At 43.4% G+C, this 22,861-nt stretch overlaps 1 pseudogene; it reads left to right on the top strand.

Annotated features, from left to right (window-relative positions):
* The first annotated feature begins 21,017 nt into the window (after positions 1-21,017).
* Positions 21,018-22,183, top strand: LOC124668108 (annotated as a pseudogene).
* The last annotated feature ends 678 nt before the right edge of the window (positions 22,184-22,861 follow it).

The following is a 22,861-nucleotide window of genomic DNA, read 5'->3' as shown; positions in this document are numbered from 1 at the left end:
AGTTTAAAAAAAAAGAGCAACAATGCCAAGTAAGTTATAATTCCAGATCACAACAGTTCTAGCATATAGCAGGTCATATTTAGGCATGTGACAGGAATATTTACCATATACTGAACTCAAGTTTGGAGTACAACTCCTCTTCCGGTTTTACCTCGTCGAGTTGCTGTTAGGAACTCCTCTTCATGCAATTACCTTCTTTTTTTTGAAAAAATGCTCAAATCTATCCAGCATGTGCAATTCATGGTAAAGTTCCTGCAATTATAGAAATTCCTGATCAGCATAAGCTTCAAGCCAGAAAAAAGCGTGGTCCACCTACAAACCATAGTTTTAGCAGGCTGATCAGGCAAATTTTCGTGAGATGTGATGTGTTGCACTGTGTTGTGGAATCTAGTTATACAGGGGGCTGCAGTAATTCTAGCAAACAATTCCTATAATAATCTTTTGCTAGGTATCCAAAAACTTGACACAATTATCTGGCTTCAAAAGCTATCACAGTGCAGTGTCAAATAGAGTCTTTAATGTAAAAGTGTGATTGAGATCCACTGCGATTCAAGTAAAGACAACATTTGCCAGTCTACAAGTATTGAGATCCGTGCGCTTCAAGTAAAGACACCATATGCAAGTCTACAAGTATTATGTGCACATATCAAATGTTGAATCATAATAAAGACATAAAATGCTAATATAGTGATACCTTTAGCTTTTCTTCCTCCAGGTACTAATTAGCCTCACCGTGGATATGTAATTTGATCTCAGTACCACGGTTGAGGGGTTCAATCCATGTATGCTCCAAGAATGAAAATGATTCATCAGCTTTGGACTCCCACATATATCTATTAGAGAAAAATACAAAATCATAACATAATCAAGAAAATTGCGAAGCAAAAGGTAAGGGCTGAACAAAAAACCACAAGACATAAAGACAAGGATAGTGGTGCCTTACTGTTTGTTATCATTGTGCTTACTGACAACTTCAACATAGTAAGCAACCAAGTATACTGAGTAGAAGGCAACACCAAACTTCCCAATGAGATTGAGGTCACCTCCAGTCTGCATCTTTTCCACGGAAGCTGCATAAAGGGCTGGAATTTTTCAAGGGTACCATCTATATGTGTTGGATATTTCAAATTATCTCAAAGCTCAGGAATAAGCAGAAAAGATCAGCACCTGAAGTTCCAGATTTTGCAACGGTTTATCTTCCTTTGTCATACCAACACCCCTATCTCGAATGGAGAGAATCTTTTTCTCCCTATCCACAATTGTTTTGCATTTGCACACATCATATGCCTTTAAGCCAATCATCTCTAAAAGCAAAGAAAAGACAATCAGAAAAGAGTCTCGGCTTTGCTATCCATTGCACCTGGATTTCAAGATTAACAACATCACCTTCACCCAAAACATCCTTATCAGTGAGGGCAAGGAACATAATCTTATCCAAAGCATACAACATAGAAGATGCCAAAACTAAATAGAGGGCGCCAAAACTAAATGCTGAAGATACATATATACATCAGATGCACCACACACGCACACACACAAGATCATAATAACATGAATAGTAAGAATTGAGTTGACAGTGAGCAAGCCATGCGTGATTAAGTTGAGAAAGACCTGGAATCATGAGTATTAAGGAACTATGTGAAAGTGAGTATTATTCAAGGTACAAGATCCTTGCAGATTAAGGAAGGATCAAGCATGCAGTATATTTGCAATGACTACCACAGATCAAGGGAAAGTGGCAAAGTGCCCGAGCTAACATATATGGAGGTACCTTGTTATGTATGTCAGTTGGCAACAGTTCCCAAAAGAAAGTGGACATACTAGCAGGAAACAACAAAAGACTGGTATAATATTTCCAGAATTGCTAACACGGAGTAGTTTAGCCGACATGTATGAACAAATGCAAGGGGAAACCACAATGCTTGAAACCAGGAGAAGATAAGCAAAATAAACAAGTAAAAACCTCTTAAAATGCATTAACATACCATTATTAGATCACTAAGAATGGTGCGCTTGGATGTTCCCGTGAGTGCAATAGCGTAGAATTTGATTCATTCAGCTAGTTTTTCATCTTAATAACCAACCTAGTGAAGCACATGGAGAGAACAAATGACTGATTAGAACAATAAGGACAAGTAAAGCATAACAATATATATATATATATATATTTATATCAGAGAGCAGCAACATGAATCTTCAGTGCAAAAGGCTAGTCTAATTCTCGCTTATCTCTGTTTTATTCTTTTTACAATGGGAAGAAACCAATTTCCATTTAAGTAAACAGAAACTATGAGAGTACTACATAATTTTGATGGCCACCTTTGCATGACAAAATGCATATCAATAATAAAATCCAACAAAAAAACCTTACGGAGTTTCACGAGATATGGGTACAGGTAGTAAACTTCTTGCAGTTTGAATCCATTAACCATGAGCATGAATTAACCCAGTACTTCAATCTTACATGGCTTAACAAAAATAATGTACGGCAGACAACCTCATTGGTCACTGTGCAAACATACCTAGTTTAGCGAACTCTCTAATGGGTGCAAGAACCAAAACTTGAGGGAAACAACCTCACCTACCAAAAGAAAAATACTAGTTACGGATCAACTGATTCGGATGATGCACTACATGTAGTTGCAAAAACAAGATAAATGTGTACCCAAGAATCCACCCTTCATTCTCCTCAATTATTTTCTTGATCATGGGTAAACCAAAGGCTAATGTCTTCTTTAGTTCCCTTTTTGCACTTGCGAGCTGGAACCAACACATCCCTCTAGAGGAGACAAGACAAATCAGCAAGCGACCAAGCAAACAAACACCTTCTAAAACAAAATAGCCACAATGGAAACATGTTACATATTACATGTTACGCATTTTGTTAATGCCTTGATGGGTACAGCAGAATTAACTTAGTTCCCAGTCAATTAATGTCATTGAATCTCAGTTGCAACCAACTCATATGAATAGAACACCTTCTGGTCAAGGAAACAAATGGTACAACAGTCACCAACTCCTGTTCCAGAATAGCAAATGTACCAATTGCGATCACTTGATGGTATTTGTGGGAACATGAGTTGCATTGGAATACAACTCTTGGCGTTGTCAAATCTGGATACAAACTGCAGTTAACATTCTATGGTCGCTTTGGGTGAAATGCTATTAGGGTCATGTGTTGGCAACTTCATTATAACACTACTGTAGCCTTTCAGAATAAAAAAATAGTAAGGTCTACTCATCATGTACACCGATAGAAAAAACCCACTCCACTCCGCTGCTCCTCTCCGAACAGTCAAACCTGCTCCAAATTACGTCACCAGGCTAACAACAATTAAATCAACTACAGATTCATAGCCTAAACTACTTCTGACTAGCACAGTTAGCTACCTGCAATGCCACCACAAGTCACCAGTTTGGCCACGGATTTCTTGTACCTAAATGAGAGAATATAGCAGATGCACATACCTTGATCATCGTCGCAGAAGAGCTGGAGCTTCTTCATGGTGTCAGGGTGCAAGGCGGCGATGGAACATGACATCGGTGTTGTGGCCGACAGCAGAGGAAGAACGCAGACAGCATCAGCTCCAGGTGGGCGTCAACAGCAGGAGCTTGCGGAGGCCAACTGCACAAAGGAGCATAATTACGCACACCACATACATTGATGACAACAAACGCAATACTACACATAAATAACGCCATAGCACATACGAAATCAAGGTTTCAAGCATCCCAGAAAATCATTAGAAATCAAAGTTCATGACCGATTATGCATGTATAGAGTCCTGCTGTAAAATATTTAAATGTTCATATACAACCATGGCTAGTTCTGAATATGAAAAGCATTACAGTATTGGACAATAAAGGAACCCAAAAAAATAACTTTTCATATACAAGCATAGGTGCCTCATTGCAGTGACATCATTACAAGCTAGATCTAGACAACAACAGAGTGCTCTTACTCTGAAAACAAGAGTATCACTCTTAACTAAAACAAAACAAGGTTGAGATGAGAGGATCAATAAACAGTGAACTTCCGCATCATTTTCAAATCCTAAATTTAACTTTTCAAGCATGGGATGTGCTCAAGAGTGCTATCGATTTCAATAATAGCAATGCCAAATTGCAATACACAGAGCCCAGAAGTGCAAAATTAATCAGACATTACTACCATTTTGTTGAGTTCCTAGTACCCATATCATTTTCCCTTTATAGAATAGGACTCAAACTTTGATATCAGATATCAGTTCCTAAATTGCAAACCTAGATTTTTATCATACTGTTGTAGAAACCTTATTAGACACTGCATAAGACGGAACCTAGAAACCCCCTTTTTTAAGCTTCACTAGAGGCGCAACACATATGAGAAGTACCATATAAATTTAGATAGATTTGATCTTACTTTGAATTTGGTCAAATTTGAAACCCATGCAACAGAAAATATCAGATCCATACTCAATGTTATATCAACAACAGTTTAGAGGTACAACCCCCGTAAATGCCTTTAAATTCTAGCTTCACTAGATTCCCGATGGAAAATTCAGATCTAGCTGGTGGCAACTCTCTTCCTGGGGGCAGCCTCAATCCCTGAATTGATATTAACATAAACAAAACTTCCATCAAAATTGGTCTACATCTAACAGATTTAATGTGTAACCTTTGGTGTGAATGTCAAGTACCTTCTCGAAGTTGCTCTAGAACCTACGAGGCATGTGGCTTCAAGTACCTCACCCTTCAAGTTCCGGTTCTCTTGCACCTGATGGCCTTTACACTCGAGTTGTTAACACCGAGCTTATCCAAAATCATAAAAGATAGCAAAAGCACAAATCAAACTCCTAATAAAGTGGAAACATGGACCAGCAAACCCACACAATAGCGCAATGTTGGTATCCCAAAAGCATAAGAAGATCCATGTATAATTAAACACACAAACAAACACTATAAAATAACATTTTATCATTCTAGGAGTACATGAGCTCCATTAATTAATGAAAAGAGGGAAGAGTCAAGATCGTGATCCAGAAGTGACCACGCGAAGTTAGAACCACATAATAAAAGATAAAAGAGGGAGAAATCATCACATACAAAACTTTGAATCAAAGGAATCTGAACTAAGCCATGAGGTGCATAATCTACAAATAGCGGCACTCATGATCCACTCAAGAAGCACCAAAAGCCGGTGCCAAGAATATTATTCTTTACAATCAGGCAGCGTTCTAAAACACACATACCAGACAAGGGATGAGATGTCTCACTTGCAGCACAGCGGGGGTAGGAGCTGCCTTGCTCCCAGGAAGGATGTCGGAGGAGAGGGGGAGGACAAAACCCAAGCAATGTGCCAGCCCCCAGAGGAGGACGTGGGATGGACGTGGCCGCCGTCGCCAGGACCTTGGTAGCGTTGAAGGATGCAACCACCGTCTCCTTCCTGCAATTACAAGATTAGCAAACATAAAAACGTGATGCGATGGACTGATAAAATCCTACAAGGCACAATTAGTTCTTCGAAAAGTTATTTTCGGATACTAGGAGCCTGGAGCTTTCTTTGTGACTCATACTTGTAAAAGCATGAAAAGCCAAGTGCATTTCATAATCACCGTGTAATAAGAATTTAGGCTTCTTTACAATCCACAGAAGTGTCTGATTGCATCGGGCAGGCTAACTGCTCAAAAGTAAAAACATGTTCTGCTAAACACTACAGGCTAAATTAAAAGTAGAAGTCAACTGAATCTGAACATGAGTTACTAATACTCTAACATAACCATTGTTCCAACAGGTCTGCTATCAAGTTCTTTGAGAAAGGCTTCAAAATGATGTTCCTAGATTGCTAAACGTGCGCATAATTTGTTATTGGAACCCTTAACAATCAAAGCAAGCAGAGAATATCCAATCTTTTCGCAGAACAAGCCAACCAGAATAGGATTGGAGGACATGTGCATGTATAACACCCACCTGCCTGCCTCGATGGTGTTGCAGGCATGGATGGAGCCATCCCCGGTGAGGTGGTTGTGGTCAGTTCATTAGAGAGCACCATGCGTGACTGCTCAGAGTTCCTCTCTGCCGCCGCCAGATCTCACAGCCATCGACGACATGAACAAGGCACGGTGAAGGACGCTGCCAGCAGGAGCTTGCGCTTGCTCCCCTCCGTGGCCGCGTCGCCAATGTCGCGTCCTAAAGGCCAGCACCCCCACCCTCATTGCCTTGCAGCAGCCGTCCCTGGCAACCTACGCTACACGGGCAGGCGAGATCGATGGAGCAACACGCTCAGAATTAGTGTTGAAGTTTATAAGTGATTCCTTGGAAGTACCATGCATGTGCAATGATATCTACAAGGACATACGCACATGTTATTGACAATAACTGAACTTAACATTTTATCAAATGACATATCTTACCGCAGCAATGGAAGGCCTATTAGACTGTCCAGGTTGACCGTGTGACACATCCATGCCCAAGATGATAATATGAACCTCTAGCACAATAGGGATTGCACGGGATACTTCAATTTGTAGCAATGTGTTCAATCCCCCAAGCTAGGTGACAACTAGCGAAAATACAAATATCGTAAGCATATACGGTAGCCTACAGAAAAAAGAAAAGGGTCATATCAACAAACCTTAGCATTTATCTTCAACAACACATTGTTTAGGTAATTATAATTGAATCTTGTCGGAGCTAGACATTGTGTAACAATGCCGAATTCGGCAAGGCACTTCCACTTCCAAGGACCTGGTGGAAGAAAATATATTAAATATTCAGCAGCAGGTAATCAAGCTTCTAGGGAAGGGTAACAAATGATGACCATTGAAAATATGAACTAACCATAAACTTTCACAGTTTTCCCTCTCAGGAAGAAGGCAGAAAAGGAAATTGGGTAATCCAGGCAGCTTGGATTTTAACACATCAAACATCTTATCCACTATATCTGACACACGAGCTCGTCACATTGATGGGATATCTTCAGTTACGGAATAAGAGTTCTCTATTGCCTGCAAACAACAAGTTTAGCAACAGATAAGAGGAACTATTGAAGATGTTGCAAAAAAAGACATATGATTCCCTTTGCAGTCCCAAGCCTTTGATGGTCTCGTACAAGACCCCGAACATCACACCATGCAGGGAAATTAACAACTGACCACGAAAGAACTTCTTGAACAAGAAAGAATCATCAAATTAACAGAAGCTCCATTGATGATCAAGAAGTAATAAAGAAATGTTAGAAAGAGAAAACATGCTTACCTTGGTCGCAGGATCCCAACGTCCATTGCGTGACAACATATCTTCACTGTTACCGGCCCTCGGCTACATGATAGAAGGCTTACCAGTTAGATACATCCAGAAGAACATCGAGCACAAGAATGCCACACTAAATTTGGTGGATTCTCACTAACCTTGGGTGTTTCCAGGACCCTCCTGTCAATTTGAGTAAACATTGGTGCAATTGAAATGCCACATACCATCAGCATGGGTTCAGAGTCATAGTTGCTACGTTAAAGTGCCTTGCATTTAGGGTAGCATGAAACATCAGTTAATTGCCGATATCACTAAAACTAGCAAGTTATATATTGCTCCAGCAAGCTAAAAAGGTTTATATTTCGAAACAGAGGTAGTAGATGATAACTCACATCATTGAGGCTTGGCATTCTTTTTTGAGGCTTGTGTCCGGATTTCTCGACAAGTGAGGACTTTTGCGGAGTAGACTGAGGTCTGGTGTATCTTTGCAGAGGAACAAGCATGCTGGTCACACAAAAAGTACATACCAGGACGTGAGATAATGTATGAAATTTAAAAGGGAGGAGGCTTTGAGGATGTAGCTGAAACAAACCTCCACAGGGAAATACGTCGAACGATGTGGCCTCCCCGCATGGATACATGGGAAATTATCGGAATTGGTGCCTCAAAAAGTAATCAGAGACTTATTTCGATAGTACCAGTGTCTCCGTTGTTACCATTCCTCTGCCTCCATGAAAACCTAGTTAAACATGCTAATCAGAGGAGCACTAAGTAAATGGCAATAAACTGTAGACAAAAATAAATTGTAGAACAAGCTAGAAACAGCTGAGCACCCTTCCAAAATTATTAATATAAGCACTAGTAAAAATGAACACGGCTCTTGACTAGTTATATGAATAAAAGCGTTATGAGGAACTCTCACGTATTTTTCGTTGCATTTTCTGTCACTCAAACCACCGATCTTGAATTCTGAATTTCTAGGAGCAGCTTTGATCCTCAAGTTCTTGAGAGCACACTTAGCCTGTTACATAAACATCCAAATCAGAATTATCAAAAACAAATATGGCTGGCTAACAGTTCTCCGAGATGAAACTACATTAATGAGCCTTTAAATTTTATTAACTAGGACAAAATGAATATAAGATATAGCCATTTAGAATGCTGGCACTCCCAACAATACTCACCAAGCTGTTTCACATCCCTTCACCTCTGAAACTCCTCTGTATCCCCAAATTCACCAGACAACTGCATATCAGAGAAATCAATTGTTATTAAAGAAAAATGAACAGTATCAATGCTCTTTAGTCTTGATTGATTATTCGAATACAGAAAACTGCAATACCAAATCGTATACAAAAGTCCTATTGCAAATTGCTATCCACGGTAGAAAGCCAAAGGGGCCCAGTATAGCTCAAATATAAGCCAGTCGAGATTCATCATCCACATTAGAATGGACGTTCCAATATGCCATAAGCACTGCACCACACCAGGAGTAAATGCAGTGTAGTACAGTAAAACGGTGACGCCTCCAAGCCAAACATGGCGATGAAGTTTAATTCCTTAAGTGTTTTACTCCCAACAATACCCTCTACTATCTGGGCTAATCCTCCTGTAGCCTATACTAGTAGTATAATCTATGTTCAATTAACAAGTACTATAGTATAGTATTTGGAAGCCACATGTTAAGAGCCCAAACAATAATCAATAAACAAGCCAATTAAGGCTTATTTATTACGCCCATAAGGCCATAATACATGTCGCTCTCAAAGTTGACATGACGCATAACATTCCCCGGTCGATTTTTAAAACATGACGGCACATGAGTAGCTAAATAAGCTGATGATACGCCACAACAACACATATACTCGAATCTGAAGAATAAAAAATGTCCCAGCACTAACATATTCAGAGCAAACAAACTGAGACAACAGTACTACTATTTCGCTTGTTTTGGTGACCCAACAGATGAGCCAGCCTATCGAGGGTGACCAACTGCTCTGAAATTGGATGAAATCGCAGTACATCAGGATCAGACAAACACAGTTTGTTTAAAGAATCGCATGCTGCACGATTTCTGAAACTGAATACTAGCAAAATATAAATCTGTCATCCAGGTAGCCGATTACAAATAGCAGTCAGATAGTGGACTGCTGGGTCAATAAGCTGAGCCTTATGTTCAAAAAAGAAGCAGCAGGGGCAGCAGCAAGATGACAGCTGAAAATTGATCCAATGCTACTGCTATCATGTAGAAATGCTCTTCAATCTTTACTGTACTCAAATTCAGGAAACTGGAATACTCAACTAGTATGCAAAAGTCACTATGCAATTTTGTATCCATGGTTAAAGCAAATAAAATGCAGCATAGTGTATTACAGAGGCACGGAGAGGAGGTGTGGTGCTCACTTAGTCACAAACAAATAACTCTAGCATTTTCCTTATTTTTATTCTTCCCCAAAAATAGTATTCCAAATTTATGCCTGGGAAGGCGATTAAAGAAGACAATATAGGCTCTGGTAGTAACAATCTTCTCAATGAACCTGATAAAATATTCACACTGAACCAGAGTAGAGAAGACGAGACAGATTTTGGTAGCAAAAATCTTCAGATAAAACCTGAGAAAATCTTTCCAAGAATCATCCACAACACCAAAAGAAGAGGGAGAAACTATCTACAAAACATACACTTGCCCTTTTACAAAATAGAGCAAAACATGTACTGAGATGAAGTGTTTTCATTCTTTTTGTTTAGTAAAGAAAAACAGTGGTTCAAAGATTTATGCCTGAGAAGTCGAGTAAAGAAGACAGGACATATTTTGATAGTAAGAATTTTCACGAAGAACCAGAGAAAATCCTATCAAGAATCATCCACAACACGAAAAGAATAGTAACAAGCGAGACATGTGCCCGAATGAACGAGTTTAAGCCTCTACCCAACACTACCTGAACGAAGGTACAATTATAAGCCGATCACATCACAATAAAATATGAAGGGGCAATGGTGAAAACACAAATGCCACTAGTTGCCCACACAGCTGCTGCAAATTAGAGCAAACATGTGTAGAACCTGAACACTATGTAAACATGTATGCATCCAGACTGGCCTCAAGACACATATTTTCCTACAAAGATTTCTTACGGAAATCCTACCCTCTCCTGGCCTCTTCCTTGCATTTCGCAAGAACACACAGGAGATCATCTGCAACAACCATGCATAGGAAACCTGCAGGGTTGAAGAGAGTGGGAATACCTCCTCACGATAGTTGATGTCAAGCTGCTTGACACGAGTATAGCGGTGTACTCTCTGGCGACACCTGCAACACCCCTCACCGGCTGCCAAGTGAGACCACTACTGGTCTACTTCAGTGCGAGAGACAAGTGGAAGGCTGGCTCCATCCACCCCTGATGTTGATGAGCCACAACCATGGGTAGCTGCAGTAAGTTAGTAAAAGAAACCTTAGTGAAAACCGAAATGACTAGTAAGCAGTAGCTTCAAACAAGAATGATAGTTTCATCACTGCCTATGAATGATAAGCAAAAAAAAACGAAAGAAAAAAGAACCGAATTGTATGCATGATAAGCCATCAAATTTCTAATCGTGTGAAAACAGATTCCCCTCTTCCACACATGGCATTCTCCTCTCTACCGCCTACCCATTCATCCATCAGCAGGAAATAAAAGTAACAAAAATCAATCAAATCAAGAACGGTATGTGCACTAGCAGGCTTCACAAATCTTGATGCCAACCTTTCCTTTGGGAAGCAAAACACCTCACGACACTTGAAGCTATTGTGCTACTAGTAACAATATGGATACAGATAAAATAAAAGGCAACGGGCAAAGCTTTGTTTTTTCTTCCGATGGGAGTAAAACAACATGGCCTAGGAGTTTTTAAAATTTCCTGCAGAAGATTGGTGGGCTAACAATCGGAGTAATTGCCGTGCATACATCAGGACCGAAGCCTAACCCTAGAACAGTGTCGCGGCTAGATGGCACGAGTGATTCATATTCAGAGCAAACAAACTGAGACAAAAGTACTACTTTTTCGCTTGTTTTGGCGACCGCAACAAATGTGCCAGCCTATCGAGGGTGCCCAACTGCTCCGAAATCGGATGAAATCGCAGTACATCAGGATCAAACAGACACAATTTGCATAAAAATCGCACGCTGAAAGATTTCTGAAACTGAACGCTAGCAAAATACAAATCTGCCATCCAAGTAACCAACTGCAAATAACTGTCATATATTGGACTGCTGGGTCAATAAGCGGAGCCTTTTTATGTTCAGAAAAGAAGCAACAGGTGTACTGTTTTTCTTGTAACAGATGCAAAGCATTTAAAATCAATAAGGAAACCAGTTGGCCAGCAGCAAGAACACTGAAGCATCCTGTTAAATGTTACTGAAAATTGATCCAATGCTACTGATATCATGTAGAAATGCTCTTCAGCCTTTACTGAGTACTCAAATTCAGGAACTGAAATACTCAACTAGTATGCAAAAGTCCCGATGCAAATTTTTATCCATGGTTGAAGTAAATAACACGCAGCATTGTGTATTACAGAGGCACAGAAAGGTGTGTGGTGCTCACTTAGTCACAAACAAATAACTCTGTCTAGTCAAAAGCATTTTCCTTATTTTTATTCGTCCCAAACAACAATAATCCAATTTTATGCCTGGGAAGGCGATTAAATGAAGACAGTACATGCTTTGGTAGTAATAATCTTCGCAATGAACCTGATAACATAATCACACTGAACCAGAGAAGAGAAGACAAGAGATGAAGTGCTTTCCTTCTTTTTGTTTAGTAAAGAAAAACAGTGGTTCAAAGATTTATGCATGAGAAGTCGAGTAAAGGAGAAAGAACATATTTTGATAGTAAGAATTTTCAGAGAACCAGAGAAAATCCTATCAAGAATCATCCACATCACAAAAAGAATATTAAGAAGCGAAACATGTGCCCGGATGAAGGGGCTTAAGTCTCTATCCAACACGACATGAACGAAGGTACAATTATAAGCCGATCACATCACAATAAAATATGAAGGGGCAATGGTGACAACACAAAGACCACTAGTAGTTGCCCACACAGCTGCTGCAAATTAGAGAAAACATGTGTAGAACCTGAACACTATGCAAACATGTACATACATCCAGACTGGCCTCAAGACACATAATTTTTCTTCCTTGCATTTGTCAAGAACACACAGAAGATCACCATTTGCAGCAACCATGCATAGGAAACCTGCAGGGGTTGAAGAGAGTGGGACTACCTCCTCACCATATATAGTTGATGTCGAGCATGCCTGACACGAGGATAGCGGTGTACTCTCTGGCGACACCAGCAGCGCCCCTCACCGGCTGCCAAGTGAGACGACCGTTGGTCCACTTCAGTGCGAGAGACAAGTGGAAGGGTGGCTCTATCCACCGCCGATGTTGATGCCGAACCAGAAGCCGCAGCCACAGGTAGTAGCTGTAGTAAGTTAGTAAATGAAACCTTAGTGAAAACCGAAATGACTAGTACTTTGTAGCTTCAAACAAGAATGACAGTTTCACCACCGCATATGAATGATAAGCAAAAAAACGAAAGAAAAAAGAACCGAGTTGTATGCATGACAAGCCAGCAAATTTCTAATCGTGTGAAAACAGATTCCCCTGTTCCACACATGGCATTCTTCTCTCTACCTCCTACCCATTCATCCATCCACAGGAAATAAAAGTAACAAAAATCAGTCAAGAACGTATGTGCACAGGCGGGCTTCACAAATCTTGATGCCAACCTTCCCTTGGGAACCAAAACACCTCACGACACTTGAGCTATTGTGCTACTAGTAACAGTATGGATACAGATAAAATCAAAGGGAGCAGCAGCCAAAGCCTTATTTTTTCTTCCGATGTGAGTAAAACAACATGGCTTAGGAGTTCTTTATTTCCTGCAGAAGATTGGTGGGCTAACAGTCAATCAGAGTAATTGACGCGCATACATCAGGACCCAAGCCTAACCCTAGAACACTGTCACGGCTAGATGGCACAAGGGATTCAGAGTAATTGACGCGCATACATCGATCAGGAACGTGATGGAAAGGAACAGGATTTGGCAGGGTGCTCACTGGGAGGCAGCAGCGGGACGGAGAGGCGGATGGCATCTGGAGCAGCAGGTCCAGGGACGTTGCCGGCGTAGGGAGAAGGTCGGGGATGTGGTCGCCGGTTGCAGCAGCCCGGGCAGGCCACCACCAGGCCTTCCTCCGTCGATCCCTCTGCAATTCCGGCTGGCGGCCGTCAGCGGAGAGAGCCACGGTCTCGCCGCCATTGTTGTCCCCGTCGACGGGCCAATAGGTCAATCCGTGGAGCTCACTGGCTCGGGAGGCCAACAGAGGGAGCCAGCGAGCATGGTCGGTAGCCGGCGCGCATCCGCTTTCGCGGGGTGCTCGTCCAGGAGGAGGATCAGCGCTGTGGTGCTGGTTTACGGGAGCGGTGAAGGGTGGCCGGCGAGGGAGGTAGGAGCTGCGGTGAGGGGGAGGCGGCGGAGGGACTGTGCCGGCGGCAGGATTGAGAGGGGAGAGGAGGCATCGGCGAAAGGAGGGTGGGAGGCTGCTCATCGACGGAAACTGAGAAATTAGGGGAATCGTCGGGGAGACTGTTTGGATTCAGCAACGCAATTAGTGTGAGGGTTTAAGGTAGAGTAAGCAATTAGTGTGAGTCTTGGGCTACGTGCGTCTCGCCTCCGGAGCAGAGATGAGGCTCTGGAAGTTGGATTTATTCCCGATGGACGGCTCTAATTGAGTTTAACACACTGATCTGCGGGGACGAAATTCCTATGATCTAATTGGCTCGAGAGTGCGGGTGGATGGCGGGGCGGGAGCTAGGGTTATTTCCACACCTCCTCCACAACATGCAATCATGTTGACGGAAAAGCTCGTCGGGGTATTTAAAGGTCGGGGTATTTAAAGGCTGACGTCACGATGCATGCACCAACCATCGCGACTAGAGAGTCCTGGGATGGCGTCGGGTGCGGCTGCTACTGAGCGGGAGGAGAGGCGGCGGGGGAAGAAGGAAGGGTGGGGATGGCGGAGCCGGATCAGGCGTCGGGGATATTTTCACCTCGATCTAGGTTTTCACTCCACACATGGGAGCGCTTTTATATCGCGTGCGGTGAAAGCAAAGGGACGGCCGAGATTCGCTGCAAAGCACGATCCAACGGCCACCATCGCAAATCGTTGTGGAGGCTCTATGGGGATGCACCATATATACCCTTTGGATGCGGCCGCAGAGGAGGCGTTGAGTCGACCCAATAATTATATAGGTTTGTGGTTGAAGTTTGTAGAAAGTTAAGCACATCGGATGCTTCAAGATCATTTTTTGCGCCATTGGGTGTTCAAGATCGCACCCGCGTCTCACCTCGGGAGCCGAGATGAGGCTCTGGAAGTTGGATTTATCCTAGATGGACGATTCGAATCGAGTTTAGCAGGGCGATCCGCGGGAACGCAATTCTTGTGATCTAACTGGCTCGGGAGTTCCGATAGATGGTGGGGCGAGAGCTAGGGTTATTTCCGCACCTAGTCCAGAACATACTATCATGTTGATGGTAAAGCTCACCCGGGAATTCAAAGGTTGATGTCACGAGCATGCACCGATCGACGCGATGCGGATCCATAGAGGAGGCGTTGAGTCGGCCCAAAAATTCTATAGATTCGTGGTTCCGGTTTGTAGGAAGTTAAGCACATCGGGTACTTCAAGATCTTTTTTTTTTTTTTTTGCGCCATTGAGTGTTGAAGATCGCACCATTATTTTCTCTGTGCAATTGGGGTACATAGGATATTACGATAGGATTTATGTGCTTCTGTGTTAGGTCGCCCTCCTTGATTAGCACCATCCTTGTAATTGCTATTTGATTAGGAAATTTGGATGCAGATGGTCCGAGTACGACCCTAATCAGATCTTTTAATCCAAGATTGAACACTACCAGTAGTTCGACTAACTAGTAGCCTCGTACGTATTGATAATTATCCTGCACTTTGAGCAATAGTAGGATGTATTCAATCGCAGCACATAAAATGTACTAGTCTCATTTTTTTCATAGTTATTTCTATCCAGTAGTTGTAGCAAAGACATTGTACAACGAAACAGGTGCTACTTTCAACGAATTTCATGATATAATTTACTTACAATTGGTACTTGCCACATTTGATTTCATAATTATTTATGTACAGTAGTTGTAGTCTTGATGCAACTGAGCGGGAGTGAGCTGCATCTCTACCTACTGCTAGTAGCAGCAGCAAATAGAAAATAACAACAAACTAGTTTTCTTTAAGGCAAAAATAGTTACCAAGATTACAAAATTTCAGCATAACATTTGCTGTTTATTCAATATTTAGATCACAGATAAAACAATTTCCCAATAAATAGTGCAAAGAGCACAACCCACATGACATGCAACCAAAGACCTTTTTAACTCATGACCAAAGACTACAAACATGGCAAAGTAAACAACTGTTGCACTATTACAACTCCAAATTTGGAGCATTACAAGAAGGATGTTACATAGGCCAAAGCATACAAGGACCGAAACAACAATCATTACACATAAGCAATAACCAGGGACAGCTTTCCAGATTGCACCGGACTCCGAAGTGGACGTGAGCAAGATGCATGGGCACACAAGGCCAGGCCGTGTCCCAACACCGCTGCACACATACATAGAGAAAGTTAAAGGATCTGGCTCATCATTCTTAATCTTTCTTTCTTTCCATGCTGAAATGCAAAAACAAACAGGGTTAGAATCTCTGCATCACCTACTGAGTACAATTTGGAGCTAAGGAAACAAGTAACAAGAATGTGTGCAAGTACAACTACTTGCGTCGGATTCATGAAGAGTGCATTCAGCTAGATATGCATGGTCTTGGTTCAGGCCAGCAACATATTTCAACTAGCAGGATGAACAAAGGCTAGAATGATTACTAGCCAGCACTCGTGGATAGTATTAGTAGGACTGCAGATTCCGTCTTTAAAAAGGTAGCATCGTGTTTTTCAATCATAAAAGAACACTGCCACTTTGATCATGTCCAGATCAGCACAAAAAGTGCTACCAAAAATTACAAAGCAAATATGGCCATGTAAATCCGAAACGTGGTAACATCGTCTAAATGGTAGAAATTCAGCAACTGATAATATAAATTCAAATAATAGCACCATGACCTCTAGTACCCAGGCCCAGATGCCAAATTCTTTGGAACACAGCTAAGAAACTAGGTGACCAGATCATCATCATCACTATAATTCATACAAGGGTCATCAGCAAGATGGCGAGAACACAAAGAGGAACCAGAAACATACCTAAACACATGGAGCCGAAGAAGAAGGCCACCAGAGTCGATTAATCTGTGTTTTCCTAGAGACAAGAACAAATCATGGTCAGCAAAGCTAACGCTGATACTTAGAACAGACTCGAGATAGCAGCCATCTAAAATACTGTGCTGGGCACCTTAGCGTACACAATTCAACTTGTAATAACTCTGTCCATTTCCAACGAGGGTATTGTGAAACAAATTAGCAGCAACAACAAAACATGGTTCTACAAGCTGGCTACGTGTAGGAGAAAAGGAGATAAATGTTGCATGTTCGAAGGCTTAACACCTTGATTCTTATTTTTATTCTTAATACACACATTACCAGCAGATCCTAAACATAAAGCACAACCAACAATTTGAGTGTATAAATCAGAATGAACGAGAAAAGTAGTACAGGAAGCAGAAATGCAAGGAAACACGACAGCATGTTCCAGTACCCAGAAACACCTCACACAATATAAACCAAATCGCTGCCTAGGAGCAGTGAGATCTACACAGAGAGCAGAATTTTCTGCAATGCAAACAAAGCAGATTTGTTGACGTCATCCAGTGTCTAGGCTAAACGCAAATCCAAGCCAAGAAGGGTTAGGAGGGGGGAATAGACAGAAAGGTGCTTACTTTCGGAGACGAGAATGCTGTCGGAGCATCAGCTCCCTTTCGTGTCGAAGGAGCAGCGTGTCAGAGGGACGCCTGCCTTGTGGGCGACGTGGACATCCACCGGCGAGTCGGCCTGGCGCAGGATAGAGGGCGGAAGGCAAGCCGCGCCACATGCTTATGCACCTCACACATTGGAAAAGGTTTGCACATTAGAATGGAAACGAAATTCTATGAATCAAGCTAACGGACGAGAACAGTGAAGTATAGTGATTGGCTTGCACAAACACGCAGAGACAGCAGTTGCAGAAATGCCATGGCCCAGAGCACCATGCAGAACAGTATTGGATAGCATGGCAGCAATCTAATCCAAGCACAAACAAAGAAAAACATCGACCTTTGGAAAGCGATGTTGACGAGCTTCTAAAAGGAGGCAGCATCGAGAAAGTAGACGAGGTGGTATGGCAGGTAAGGCCCAGCAATCCATCATGGTGAGGTAGTATGTATCCTGAGATAGAGAGCAAAAAAGAATCAGAGGGCATTGAGAGAGGCTTTGAATAAATTGATATGTTTTGATTCAAAGACCTACGTCTAAGAAATGCACTTGGAGCATAAACAAGTATTCCCAGGTTAGCCATGACAGTGAAACACATATCACAGCACACAGAGATAGAATCTCAAATTAACAGACTACCTACGGTATTTATCAGCTAGAAAATAGAAATTCCAGAACTAGAACGGCATGATTATGTCGAGCAATCCCTGTAAAATGTAATAGCATCGAATCTGTCCAATCTGAAGCAAGAAGACACCCATAATATATAATCTCAATTCGAGCTAGCAGGAGTGGAGAAGGTAGGAGAGATCTAAAGGACGGATCGATTACCAGGATTTAGTCGAATAGGATTTCCTAGACTTGTTGCTTGGATGGGAACCTTCCTTGAGACGCTCCAGTTGCATGGTCCGGTCGATGCCCTCTCACAAAATTAATTAAGATTACATGGTCAGAATGGAAGCTAAGTATCCAGTCTGCAAGTGTAACTAAAACGTTACGATTTACAGAACACAAAGTTAGGTTGCAAAAAAGCAACAGAGCAGTTGATGTAAATGATGAGCACAATCCAACTAACAGTGGTTTTTTTTACAAGGAACTAACAATGGCTTTACAGAAATAAGTAGATGAATGCAGAAAGTATCTTGTAGATGATTTACTAGTATTATTAAAAAAAACGGTGAATCAACAAAATTCCAGCACTCGTGAATATTACTAGTAGGACTGCAGATTCCATCTTTACAAAGGCAGCATCGTGTTTTTCAATCACAAAAGAACACTGCCACTCTGATCATGTCCAGATCAGCACAAACAAGTGCTACCAAAAATTACTAAGCAAATATGGCCATGTAAATCCAAAACGTGGTAACATCGTCGAAATGGTACAAATTCAGCAACTGATAATGTAAATTCAAATAATAGCACCATGACCTCTAGTACCTAGGCCCAGATGCCAAATTCTTTGTAACACAGCTAAGAAACTAGGTGACCAGATGATCATCATCACTATAATTCAGAAAAGGGTCATCGGCAAGATGGCCATAACACAAAGAGGAACCAGAAATATACCGAAACACATGGAGTCGAAGAAAAAGGCCACCAGAGTCAATTGGTCTGTGTGTTCCTTGGACAAGAACAAATCATGGTGAGCAAAGCTAACGCTGGTACTTAGAACGCTGATACTTAGAAAAGACTCGAGATAGCAGCCATCTAAAATACTGTGCAGGGCACTTGAGCATACACAATTCAACTTGTAATAAGTCTGTCCATTTGCAACGAGGGTATTGTGAAACAAATTAGCAGCAGCAGCAGCAGCAGCAAAACATGGTTCTACAAGCTGGTTACTTGTAGGCGAAAAAGGAGATAAATGTTGCATGTATGGAGGCTTTAACACCTTGATTCTTATTTTTATTCTTAATACACACATTACGACCAGATCCAAAACATAAAGCACCAACCAACAATTTGAGTGTCTATAAATCAGAATGAACGAGAAAAGTAGTACAGGAAGCAGAAATGCAAGGAAACAAAATCTCTGCCTCAGAGCAGTGAGACCTACACAGGCAGCAGAATTTTCTACAATGCAAACAAAGCAGATTTGTCGACGTTATCCAATGTCTAGGCTAAACGCAAATCCAAGCCAAGAAGAGTTAGGAGGGGGGAAATAGTCAGAAAGGTGCTTACTTTCGGAGATGAGAATGTCGTCGGAGCATCAGCTCCCCTGCCTGTCGAAGGAGCAGCATGTCGGAGAGACGCCTGCCTCGTGGTCGGCATCCACCGGCGAGTTGGCCTGGCGCAGGAGAGAGGGCGGCAGGCGAGCCGCGCCACATGCTCATGCACCTCACACATTGGAAAAAGTTTGCACATTAGAAACGGAAACGAAATTCTATGGACCAAGCTAACGGACCAGAACAGTGAAGTATAGTGCTTGGCATGCACAAACACGCAGAGACATCACAGTATTGGATAGCATGGCAGCAATCTATCTAAGCAAGGCCAAAGAAAAAAATCGACCTTTGGAAACCAATGTTGACGAGCTTCTAAAAGGGGGCAGCATCGAGGAAGTAGACGAGGTCGTATGGCAGGTAAGGCACGTGAATCCTTCATGGTGAGGTAGTATGCAGCCTGAGATAGCGAGCAAAAAGAATCAGAGGGTATCAAGAGAGGCATTGAATGGATCGATAGGTTTTGATTCAAAGACATGACTAAAACATCATTACATACATCTAAGAGATGCACTTGGACGATAAACAAGCATTCACAGGTTAGCCATGACAGTGAAGCGCACACATATCAGACCACAGAAAGAAAGAATCGCAAATTAACAGACTACCTAACCTATTCATCAGCAAAAAAAAGAAACACGGCATGATTATGTCGAGCAATCCCTGTAAAATGTAATAGCATCGAATCTGTCCAATCTGAAGCAAGAAGACACCCATAATATATAATCTCAATTCGAGCTAGCAGGAGTGGAGAAGGTAGGAAAGAGATCCTAAGGACAGATCTAATAGCAATGCTTTTACAGAAACAAGTAGATAAATGCAGAAATTAATTTGTCATCTAATAGAGGTCCTCACCGGGGTCGGGCGGAGGCGGTGCTGCGGCAGGTGAGGGGGATGCTTGATCTCCCGGCCAGATTCGTCATCGCCGGCGTCCGTTGTGCAGCACCCTCGCGGAAGCGGGAAGGCGAGCTCGACGGGGCACCGCGCGTCGTGCAATCGACGCACGCGCGCTCCGGCGAGCAAGCCATCCACGCCGCCGTGGTGCGATTCCGGTGACAGGCGAGGTAGGGGCGGCGTTGGTGGTTGAGGAGGACGCGGGATCTAGGGTTGGTGTAGGCGGAGTGGGAGGAGCGATGGTTTGGTTCGGTGAGAGTGAGAGGGCGGCGAGGTGAGCGAGTGGTGCGGTGCGTCCGTTGGAATCGATGAGTTGATTGCCAGCATCGTCGGTGCGTCCGTTGGTTGTTTCGGGACGAGGTGCGAGTGGTGCGGTGCGGTCCAATATGCGCAGGATCCTCAGCGTCGAGAGACGAAAAGACGGGTCCGTTCGTGGCGCGCGATTGATGCTGATGCGTGCGTGTCGATCGAATTCTAGTACTACTCCTAGAACACTGGTTCGTCAAGCAACATTGATCGCAATGTTGACCACGCATGCATGCATTGGTCCATCTCATCTCAATAGTACGTCTTCACATGGATCCAGCGCGCATTCGAGCCCCTGCAGGCTCCAGCTAGCTTATATATACCGCGCGCACGTACGTGCATTGGTTCACAGCATCAACCTGAGCTGATCGATCGAGCTGCCCAACCCAAGATCACAATGTCGCAACTCAAACCAGTCATCCTCTTCGTCCTCCTCGCGCTGTGCGCGTGCACGGCGGCGAGCGCGCCGCTGCTCATAAAAATCAACAAGGGAGCGGTGTCTACAGCCCTGTACACGGCGCCCCTCAGCGCCGGCCGCCCGCTCGTCCATCACGACTCCATGCAGCAGCGGGACCACCACGACCGTGACGATCTCCGCCAACACCACCAACGGTGCCAACCCGCTGTCCCCGGTCTCCTTCGCTGCCACCGCCACCTGCGCAGCGGCCCCGTCCGGCGCTGCCGGCGTCGCGGGGCTCGGGCGCTCCAGCGCTTCGTTCCCAGCCCAGGTCGCCAGCACGCAGAAGGTGGCCAACTCCTTCGCGCTATGCCTCCCGAGCGACGGCAGGACCGGGTTCAGCGGCAACGGCGTGGGCGCGGCCATCTTCGGTGGCGGCCCGTTCTACCTTGCCCCGCCCGCCGACCGCGAGGCCATCACCACGCTCCTCTCCAACCCGGTCACGCTCCGCCAGCCCTTCTCCGGGAACCCCGGCTACTTCGTCACGGCCACCGGCGGCATCGCCATCGACGGCTCCGTGGCCGCCGCCGGCCCGCTCGTGGTCGGCCTCTCCACGACCGTCACGTACACGCAGCTCCGCGCCGACGTGTACAGCCGCGTCATCGCGGCCTTCGACCGCGCCCTGGGCCAGACCGCCAAGGTCGCCGCCGTGTCCCCGTTCGAGCTCTGCTACGACTCGTCCAAGCTGGGCTCGTCACTGTTGGGCTACTCGGTGCCGCAGGTGGACGTGCTGCTGGAGGGCGGGACCAACCTCACGGTGTTCGGGGGCAACTCCATGGCGCAGGTGAACACCAACACGGCGTGCTTCGCGTTCCTCAAGGCGGCGAGCAGCACCGGGCCGCCGGTGCTCATCGGAGGGTTCCAGCTCGAGAACAGGCTCGTGGTGCTCGACAACGCCAAGCAGCAGCTCAGCTTCACCGGCTACCTCCCCGCCAGAGGCTTCTCATGCAGCAACTTCAACTTCACCAGAGCTGGCTAGCTAATGTACACTAGTACTATAGTACAGTGGATCCATATTTATCGTTTAATCTGGTGCTTGCATGTAGTATGGTGTGTTAAAATAAAGGAAATAAATTAAATTTGATGGAATATTAACTCACGGATGGCAATGGATCAGCACAATGGAGTGACAAGTACTACCTCTAGACGTGTTTAAAATAAAGAAACTAGATGATACCCCGCGCGCGTTGCTGCGGAAATTTCTGATTTTTCTTTAAATTGGAACCTCTGAAAATTGTCTTGAAATAAATTAATATAATTTTTTCATATAGATGGACAACAAACGGATTGGATAAGGTATAAAGACCATTCGTACAAATACAACACGTATCAGACTAGTCACAATGGGAAGTATCATAAACTAGTATCATGCACATGATACTAGTTTATGATACTAACCTCACAATGCATAGTATCATAAGATAGTATCATAGTATCGGGAGCGATGTTTTGGCACATGGGAGCGTATGCTCCCTTTATCTTGAAATACATGTTAGACACATTTTAAAATGTCAAAAAATTGAAACAAAAATTTCGCACGTACATCTTCATGTGCTACGCGCTCACAAAGTCGTTTCATGAAAAATCGACATGTCATGTGGCGTGTGTAAAAAAGACAAAATTCGGGGCTGAAACAAAGACTTGTCACAAGATAAATTTTCTCTTTTTCGCTTAGACTACAAAAAATATCATTTTTTCGTGAAACTTGACGAATACACATATGTTATGGAGATGTACATGTAAATTTTTTTGTTAAAATTTTT

Source organism: Lolium rigidum, chromosome 6 (genome assembly GCF_022539505.1).
Source record: "Lolium rigidum isolate FL_2022 chromosome 6, APGP_CSIRO_Lrig_0.1, whole genome shotgun sequence".
In the NCBI taxonomy this organism is placed as follows: Eukaryota; Viridiplantae; Streptophyta; class Magnoliopsida; order Poales; family Poaceae; genus Lolium; species Lolium rigidum.
Note: the sequence above shows the minus strand (reverse complement) of the source record. Positions and strands in the feature narration are given on the sequence as shown.